The sequence below is a fragment of the Scatophagus argus genome, chromosome 6 (genome assembly GCF_020382885.2).
Source record: "Scatophagus argus isolate fScaArg1 chromosome 6, fScaArg1.pri, whole genome shotgun sequence".
Lineage (NCBI taxonomy): Eukaryota > Metazoa > Chordata > Actinopteri > Scatophagidae > Scatophagus > Scatophagus argus.
Window position 1 is genome coordinate 3,318,841 of NC_058498.1, and position 9,830 is coordinate 3,328,670.

Here is a 9,830-nt window from a genome sequence, read left to right on the forward strand (position 1 = left end):
TCTATTGTGTTCATACTGACAGTCAACAGTCTTTTGCTTTGGTTTAATGTTACCTGTCACATTCAGCTTTCAAATTTAACATTGAAAGATTAGCATGCATGTAAAAACTGGGCATAAACAGGACAATTACTCATGCGGTAGGGTAGTGCGCAGTAGTGCCACACATCAGGGGAAAATGTTGCATTTATCTGTAATAATCCTCGACCCCTGAGGCTCGGTGGGCCAAGGTAGATAAGTAAATGGCCTGTCGCTGCTGCTGTTCCTGTGTGGGTGGCCTGCAGCAATCACAGATGATGTCTTTTTGGCTATGGAAGCTGGCAATCCATCTTTCCCCAACTCTTCCTTCTCCTCCTTCTTCTTTTTCTTCTCCCTTATCTTCAGGAATCCTCTCCCCTCCCAGTGCAGTCTTATCAGTCGAATTCAGAGCCCCCAAGCTGAGCGCCAGGTTTCTATGTGTTGCTTTATCTGGAGCAGGAATTACGTTGACCTTGCGGCAACTTAAACACTTTATCACAAACACAATAATCTTCTTCGCAAGAAAGCGCATCAGCAAAATAAAAATAAAGGAGTTGCAGGTTAGCAGGTAGCCAGGTTGGCGCTGTGGGGTTACAGTGCTGCTGGCCCGAAGTCAAAGGCAGTGAGGTTTCACCATGCTGGGCCTCATTGTCCTCAAAGAAAGAAAACCAAAAAAAATAATCTCTTTATAGCAGCAGTTTCATCCATCCATCACTGTTTACAGGGGAAGAAACACATTAATAATTAATGTGTTCCATATGTAAGAAATCAGGTACTGGATGTGTTCCGTTGTTATTATGCATATTATTTATTCCTTTTGAAAAGCAAGTATGTGACTGACAGGAAATCCTTTCATGTTGCCACAGAATTGTGCCTGGGTTATTTTTACATGTGGCGTTGAGACGTGCTGATTTTCTACAACAGGATTACAAGCATTTGATCAGAACAAACGGTCCACACTGTCTGTTCCTATATAGACTTCAAGATTGACAGATTTTTTTCCCCCCTCTCACATCTACTGTTTTCTACAAAATATTTTGCATTTGCTACAAGTCCTCTATGATAATAAGATTTTCCTTGATGCATCTCTGAGCTGATTTTCCAGGAATGACAACCCACGTTTCTGCCTTCACAGCCAATACTTCGTTTCTCTGGAGGCTCTGTTTCTGTATGTCCTGTGCCCATATTTTTCTGACCGTGTTCACACTGCATCTGAAAGGGCAACGACTCTTTTGTCCAGGAGACACACCACACGTGATGTTGCAAGGTTATGAGAACACAGAATGTGACAAACTGTACTGCTGAAACAGTCAGTCAGTCCACTGACAAGCAAATTTAGTATACCAACAGAAAAATTATGATTAACCTTCATGAACATGTGCCTTTATCTTTATTTCTTTTAAAATGACTTCTACTTAACCTGCCAAGAACATCTGTGGGTGTATGAGAAGCCAGGAGTACTCTTCTCATTCTTGTTCCTTCAGAAAAATAATAAATTCCAAGTTTCAACTAATTTTGTACAATGAAACATGGGCAGCACAGCGCCTGTCTGTGGGAGGAAGCCTGAAACAGAGTAGGCAAACTCTTTGACACAACTGAAAGACGTGTAGGTTGGTTTAACTTATGAATTTGCATGCACTTCATTTCCCTTTTTCTTCCCGTTTTTCCCATTGTCCAAAGACCAGGGAGGTTAATTGGTGGCAGCAGATCTCTTGGTGTGGTGAAGTTACATGCCAGACCTGTGATGGTCTGGTGATCTGCCCAGCATGTACCCCGGCTAGAGTCCAGTTTGAACTGGGACTCTCTCCAGCCCCTGTGACCCTGCACAGGATAAACAGGTACACTGTAGATAATGGATAGCTGGATGGTAACTGCAGACATTTGCTTCTAATTTAGACATGTCTCAGTTTCATAAAAACGTCATACATGGGTTTTATAGCTGCAAGATTAATCTGTCAAATCAGTCTCCAGTAACTCATGCAGTCCTCAGAATGTTAACTCAGGTAGATCATTACTGGATTAACTACTTAATGACTGCAAAATGTTGTGGGGGAAAAAAGACTATAGCTTAAGTATGTCTACAATGTATGGGAGTGCATGATCCAATTATTGTTTTCAGCATGGTAAGTCAATATTAAAATATACTGTGCTCTAAAAAGATAAGAATAAAAATAGCAATGATTGTCTCCCAACCAGCCACAGCTTTACGTTAGTGCAATAACCTTCATTACTGTAATAACTGTCTGTGGCTGGAGAGGTACACCTTTGATTTTGTGCCACCTTGGTTTTCTTTAATTGCACTTTATTTCTTTCCTTAAAAAAAAAAAAAAAAAAAAAAATAGATAAAAATAAAAACTTGTTCTTGGAATGAACCCAAATCCAATTATGAATAAGATGTACAGTATTTTCTACATACTTAAAGAGACACTCCAGTAATTTAATTACTGAACTTGTATAAAGTTTGGGGAATAAAAACTGGCCAGAGAGGAACAAACCAAATTATTGCTTGTCTCTGTAGATATAATCACATACTGTGGACTCTTGTTGGTATAAAGCATTGCATAAATGGCAAAGCTCTGAGGTCCATTATCTACGCTGACCCTTCAAACAGTGGTAGCCAAGCTAACCATAGCTCAAATATGTGCCTCTGCCAGTAGTGTTAACAAGTCTTCCCAAATGCCGCTGAGAGACAATGTCGTTGACATTAAACTTTGACATTCCAGACTTAAATCTTAACTCAAATTTATGTATTGTCTACAGCTGCAGATATTTTTTCAAAATTTAGATGTTTTCCTGTTAAAAAACACTAAACAAATAAAGTTAGTTTTATGTCTGCTGGAAATAGCCGTACTAACCACAGGTAAACAAACCGGTTGTCAGTTGAGGCACATGCTCATTATACAAACTATGTGCATGCACAATGCACATTGAGACGATGACATCACTGATTCCCAAGTGCCGACATTCAAAATCTACACAGAAACTGAAAAATCTGTTTTAGTGACATATTAAACCGTATTTGCATGTTGATGAACACAACACATGAGCCTGCTAATCACTGTGCTATATTCAGCATAAGAAGGTGAGCAGTCAAGTTCTAAGTTCTCTAACAGCCGTCGCCATTGGACAGCTCTTAAAGGGGACAATATCTGAACAATAAAAAGAAACAGCTACGTGGCGAGTACGTGCTGGCACTCCCCACTATTAGGAAACTGCTAGACAAGTGACAACACTAGTATATTAACTCACAATAACTCTGAGGGGCATAATTGTTCTTTTAGCGACTGTCAAAAGCCCCTGCAGGAGAAATGGAGATTCTAACAGACATCACTGGGTTAATAACCTGACAAAGATCCTCCAGAGCAACCACTGACTCTTCATAATGAGCACACCGATCTTTGTTGTAAAATCCATGTCTCTTTAACAATAAAATTACATGCTTTGTAGCATGGATAAAATTTATGCCTGTGCGGTTTACAACCAGCAGCTCATACAGTGCGAACAGTCAACCACACAATCAGCAGCGAGCAGCAGTTTGAAACCGAGCATGAAAGCCGCAGTGTGACAGTGTCGCCTTGCAGACGTGACCAAACACAAATCATTCTACATGCTGTTTTCTTTGATCCTTTTCTGGGCACATTAATGTGAGCTTCTCTGTGTGTATATTCACTGTATTCTCACCCACTATGCCATCACTTTCCATCCTCTGCCGCTCCTTCTTCTCCGTCATTAATATTCTCGTTCTCTCACTACATAACTCGGGGGATCAATCACCGGTTTCCATGGCGATGAAGCCACCCATGCAGGTGTATGTGTTAGCGTGACTCCCCCAGTGTGCATGTGTGTGTGTAAATGTTTGCTGTACACCGACTGTACCCGGCTTCTCCAGTCAGGGTGGTGAGGCCTCCACCGGTGATGCTGCTCTCCTGCACTGCCCTTGCATTCAGAGTGGCTTTGACAGCTGTCTAGTCGAGATGCTCTCACCTGCCACACTTGGCTTCCTCTCAGCTCTGTGCAGAATAATGACCAAATTCAAAAGGAAAAAAATACACACAGAGCTGTCAGGCTTGTTTTGTTTCTTTCTAGTTAGGATACTTTGTGTGTGAAGATTATTTATTCTCTAAAATGTTAGCGGGGTTCAAATAAAAGAAGTTCCAGGAGCCTGTCATCATAAAGCAACATTTTACCCCCCCCCCCCGCCCCCCCATTGTGCTTCTGTCAGTATGTAGAGTTTAGGTTGAACACTGCAAAAAGCAGCTTAAGGTTATAAATCTCTCTCCCAGAGAGACCGAGCTAATAATTGTGCCTTCTGTGTGGTCGGATTGTTTAGAGAGAAAACAAGAATGAAAATGAGAGAATAATCTTTTCCCAGCAGAACCGATGCAGTTTAGGGGAAATTTGATTCTGAAAGTATTTGGTGTTTTCGTCATCCTGTCTGTCTCTTTCATCCTTCTCCCGACTCGCTCTCCTCCCCTTGCCATGTCTTCCTCCAGATTTCACACCTTTACTTATCTCTCCCCTCCCACATGCTTTTTCCTGCTCGCTTTGTCACTTCCTGCAGCCACCCGACCCCCCACCCACCTTCATTTTGGGTCCTTCTTAGCTGCTTGATTTTTTTCTGCTTTTTCCCTTCCAACTTTCCCAGCAATGACTGAGTGTATTTACAGGAAGACAGACTTGATAATTAAAGTAAACCAATAATGATGGTGCTTGACTTTATTATCTGTCCAGAGAGGAAATGGTGAACTGTAGTTAGTGTTGGCCATCACATGCAAACATTGACCTTGTGATGGAAAGGTTGCTGTGCATGGTAATGAGAGTGAGTGTACAACGAGAGAAAAAGGTGGCTCGCTGAGGCAGACTGCATCATATTCATCAGGCCTCAGGATGCACTGCACCGACCGTGTTCCAAATAAATTAATCATGATTTGTAATTGCAGGAAGCGCCGGAGGAATGTGGTCATAGAGCGGTCAGAGGGATGTCAGCAGGAGGAAGAAAGCTGAAGAAATATCTGTGTCAAACACAATGTAACACCAGGAACTGAAATTGGAGGAAACCGTGAGCGAAATTGGCAGCGTGACCCAATTGAATCTTTCTACATCTTTGGGTCAGATTAACTTAATTTGACAAAATGAGCTGAGTGGAGCATCTTGTGGGTAGATAAGTCAGAGATTGAAATCACATTAATTCTCTTCTTGATACCTGTGGTTCTTGATTTGTGATTCGTCTGCTGAAGTAATGCATTTTGTGGAATGTCTGTCCGACAGAGTGCTGAATGAAGAGGAATGAATGTCATACAGCTTCCCCATGAAAATAACATGAAAAAACCAAACATTCATGCACACACAGTCTTCCTTCAAAGGGGATTTCGATTTATTCTGCATTTTGTCTGAAGATATTTTGCTTTTTGTTGCAATGTTGAATTTTGAAGGAAACTCCAAGCTCATGAAAATCAGGGACAAAATCTACATAAAAATACATAGAAAAACTACATAAAAATACATACATGCCTACCTCTCTGGCTTCAGACACAGGCTTTTGTTCCTCCAGACAAGCACGATTGATGCCCTGTGTCTCCGGAGGGTAATATCGCCCAGACCAGGAACCAGTCAACCTTCAAATCCCACATCACTTCTGGAAGTTGTGCCTTTGGTGTCGCAGCAGCTGCTGCAGTTGCACTTCATAAAATGTTACAGTGGATGGAGAGCCAGTGAAGGATGTACTAAATAAAGAGTCTTTAGAGGTTGAGCAGGCTGTTCTGCTGCACATCAAACTCTCAGTCAATAAAGTTTTGAGTCTGTCCACACATCTCTCACTTTTAACATGCAAAACTATTCCACATGTCCCTGATGGAGACAAATACAATGCACAATAGAAAACAGTACTTCTCTGCAAGGCAATCAGAATTTGTATTTAGTCCTGTGATGTAATTTTTTAACCCTTTTTGACCTAAGTACTTAAATATTTATCTACTCTCCCACTCAAGAGAACAGGGCTAAAACCCCTTTCTTGGTTCGAGATCAAATTATTATTATTCCATTTTTATTGATTTAGCTTGTGATTATGAATGAATGCCTGAAAAGGCTCATGTTCAAATGGCCATCAAAGCTATTTTTTTTAACAAAAATCTGGAAGTTAGTTACTTATTTAAGAAGCTATAGCAGGCGAACAGTTGGATGTTCTTGCTTGATAAATGACTGAAATGATTCATGTAGCGCTTTGGAGACACCGCAGAGAAACCGCTGGGCTGCTCCAAAGTTGAGAGTGAAAATCAAATTAAGAAAGTCAGAGGAAAAAAGCTCAATAACCTTCTTTTCAGCAACACTCTTCTAATGAAGACACATCCACCACTGCTCCAGTTGCTGCTCTGTACAAAAGTGAATGAAAGAACTTAAACATGGAGACTGCACAGCACTAACCTCGTACTCAAAATCTGACACTGAACACAAAAGTCAAAAGCACCATTAATCTCTTATCTTAACTACAAGCTGAGCTTAAGTCCATAAAACTGTATAAGACCAATAGACCAATAAATAGCATGGAGAGGAAGCTGTTAAGAAATTTTCATCCTCATTACCCAGAAATGATGCGAGGTGATGTCAGTAAACTGCACGCAGCACACAGATAATTACCAACACAGCTGCTTCGTGGTGCTCGATGATAAAGGATAACGTAAACACGATTACAGAAAGATCCAATGCTGCAAGTTTGGTTCATTCAAATCATTTTCTGCCACAACTAAAATATGGCTGAGGTATATTGTCTTCATTAGACAACATGACAGTTTTATCCAATGTAGCCTCATTCTGTATGCATCACAAAAGACATGGAGTGACTTTTGCAGTCCTGCCTGGAGTAGGAAGGTCACTCAACCATTAGGGGGCCAGGTAGAAAAGGTCTGGAGCCTGGGTTGAGTGATGTCCAGGCCACTATGGGGAAGGGAGAGCTGCCAGTTACAACACAGGGAAGAGGGCTGGTGTGTAAGGCTTGACTGGAGCCTGGACAATACAAGGTTACACTTCCATTAGCACCAGGGTTTTGAATTTGATATGAGCAGCCACAGGGAAGAGGGTGTGGAGGAAGGAATTATACAGTAAAAACTGGGGCTTGCACTTGTACTTGACAGAACTTACAGCTGCAATTTCAAAAAGCCACAATCAGAAACTCTATTTTTATTTTATACCTCTCTAAACCACTGCGATATAGGCCATTTGAAAAGGTATATGTACTCCACTACATTAATTCAACAGCTTTAAAATGATGCATTATTATAGATTCGACTGATAGCAGCCTAAATGAAATGCTCACACCGTGTTTTAACAAGTGTCCATTATGGGATGCGATTGGCATAAACGTGATGTAAATAATGAAGACATGCTTCGGTAAACACTCATGCAGCATGTCGTGATGCGACTGAGTCGGGGAAACACTATGGCTGTTGGAAGTACATTAGCATCAGTTTCCATGGAACAACACAGACAAGAAGCTTCCTACTGGCATGGGGACACTGTGAGAGCATTGTTTACAACTCATTTGTACAGGACATCTTAAGTATTTTTGGTGTTTTAGATGTTCCTTCTTGTGATTTTTTGTGGTTTGACCACCGACATACTGTATGTTCCATCAAAGTGACTGTTGTGGCATCAGCAAACATTTTGGTAATATTATGGACAATTTTTGCTTTTATAGTCATAGTAATAGCAACCAAATGGAGACGTTGAAGTTTTTACAGAAAACTGAGATCCTGAAGAACTCATGTCTGCTTTTTATTTCACTGACACAGAATCTTCTCAGGGCCAAGCAGTTATCTGAATTCTAAAACATTTTACAAGTACTGCCCTTTGGTTTGCAGGTTTGTATTGCCAGTTTAAAGCAGTGACGTTGCAGTTCAGTACTCCTCATGTGATTACCAGGTCTGTTATCAAACAAGTCTTGTGTTTTAGCGAGTACTGCACAACTACGTCAGTTAAAATGCAGACTTTGTACTGCAATGTTCTTTCACAGTCATCATTTCAGCTCAACTCCTTGTTTGACCATCCTAACGTTGAACACATAAGTGGAAAGTTTATGTTGGAAAGAATTGCTTAACAGCACACATTTTTGGCAACACTGCACTGATCAAGGGACAAACTGAGGTTTACAAGCCTGGCTCTGGCAGGCTAAGAGTCGACAGCATGGCGGGCTGAGCAACACAGCGAAAACCAGAGTTTGGCCTAAGGCAGCACATTCAGCAGAGGAGCAGTTCATGTTGCGTTTTTCATGTGTAAATGTGAAGAATGTTGTGGAGGGAAAGTATCAGTGCTGGCACCATGAACAATGTGAACATCGACTTTTGTTGTTATTAGGTCTGTAACAATAAGGAAAAGGTGTCCATGTGGAGCTTCAGAAAAGGTAAAAAATAATATATCATAAGCATGAAATTCCTAAAGGGGTAGATTAGATTTTAACAGCCCGAGTTGCCCTTTACAGAAATAACAATGCAGGGAACTGATTTCTTTATTGGCTTTTTCCACATTAGACCCATTTTCAGACCATTTTTTACTCGGCTCTTTGTGGTTAAATTAGTGTTTGTCCCTGAATTTAAACCTTTTGAAGTACTACTTCCTCTTCCCTAGCGGGTCCCATGGGGCTGACTAATCTAACAGCTTGTCCAAACCTTTGTTTATTTACTCAATACGCCATGGTCCAGTGGTTTAGTCAGGTTTCGCAATTATTTATAATGCTGCATCTCCCAGACCATTTTAAAAGTTTTGTTTGTGTCTTTTGACCTCAATCTGCCGTAAGTTGAGTCTAATCTAGGTTGATCATCTCCTGAGAATTTCTCCTTCCTGTGGTTAAGACTCACTCAGAGTGTTCTCACTGCAGACATTTAGTTTGAGTTGTGGGTGTAGCAAATAGCATTAATAATGGTTGTGTTCCAGTTTGTGAGCCATGTCTGGAGCTTCCATTCAAATGTGGGACAAATTTTGACCCGTTTTTCAGAAACTCTGCAAAAGAAAACGCATAATGATGCACCTTTTCCATCAATTACTGACAGAACATTAGGAGCTGTGCTAATTGTACAGCTGAATCCATTAAACCACTACAGACGAAAAGATCACGTCATGAAAAAAGGTGCCAGTTAATACAGCATGCTGTTTGTTTGATGTATTCAGTTGTGAAACGTCACAGTCTATTCATTAGTTCATGTCGATCTAATGCGTTTGTCTGTCACAAAGTCTTTTGTGTTTCAACTCCATTTTGTTTTTGTTTTTTATGTGTATGCTGAATACACACACAACAGGTGGATGAAAAGCAAACTGCAGAGGCAAGCTAAAAGACTAACATGTCAAAAGTATTTCAGAAACACTTTGTCTCCGTTATTAGTTGTTTCACCTAAACTAAATTCCAAAGACTTCAAAGTCTGGGAATGTTACAGTCAATAAAGGCAGACCCAAAAGCACAAAGAAGAACAGTACAGATAGCACAAACAACATGGGGAAGAGCCCTAAATCTGTTTCTATAGAGAAAAAGAGCCTGCTACTAGATGAAACAAGAGCCTGGCAACTTGTGGCCTGATAGATATACTGTTCAGCTGATGTGCTGATGGAGGCACATGTGCAGGCTGTACAGGTGAGGTGAATGAACCACAATCAAGAGGGAGGCAGGAGAGTAAGGGAGGAAATTATGCCCACCACACACACACACACACACACATTCACAGGAGAAAAGGGAAACACAAGCAAAATAACTGGAGGCACATGACAGATAAGGGTGTTTTAATAAGTGTTTTAATATCCCTCTGATTGATTAACATAAAGGTCATTGTTTATGG

General features: G+C 40.8%; 1 long non-coding RNA gene across 1 annotated transcript; it reads right to left on the reverse strand.

Moving 5' to 3' along the window:
- Window positions 1-541: 541 nt before the first annotated feature.
- LOC124061051 lies at window positions 542-5,657 on the reverse strand. Its single transcript, XR_006843674.1, has 3 exons — window positions 5,531-5,657; window positions 3,892-4,025; window positions 542-668 (listed from the first exon to the last, which is right to left on the reverse strand). It is a non-coding gene; the product is annotated as an uncharacterized LOC124061051 (long non-coding RNA).
- Between the last annotated feature and the right edge of the window lie 4,173 nt (window positions 5,658-9,830).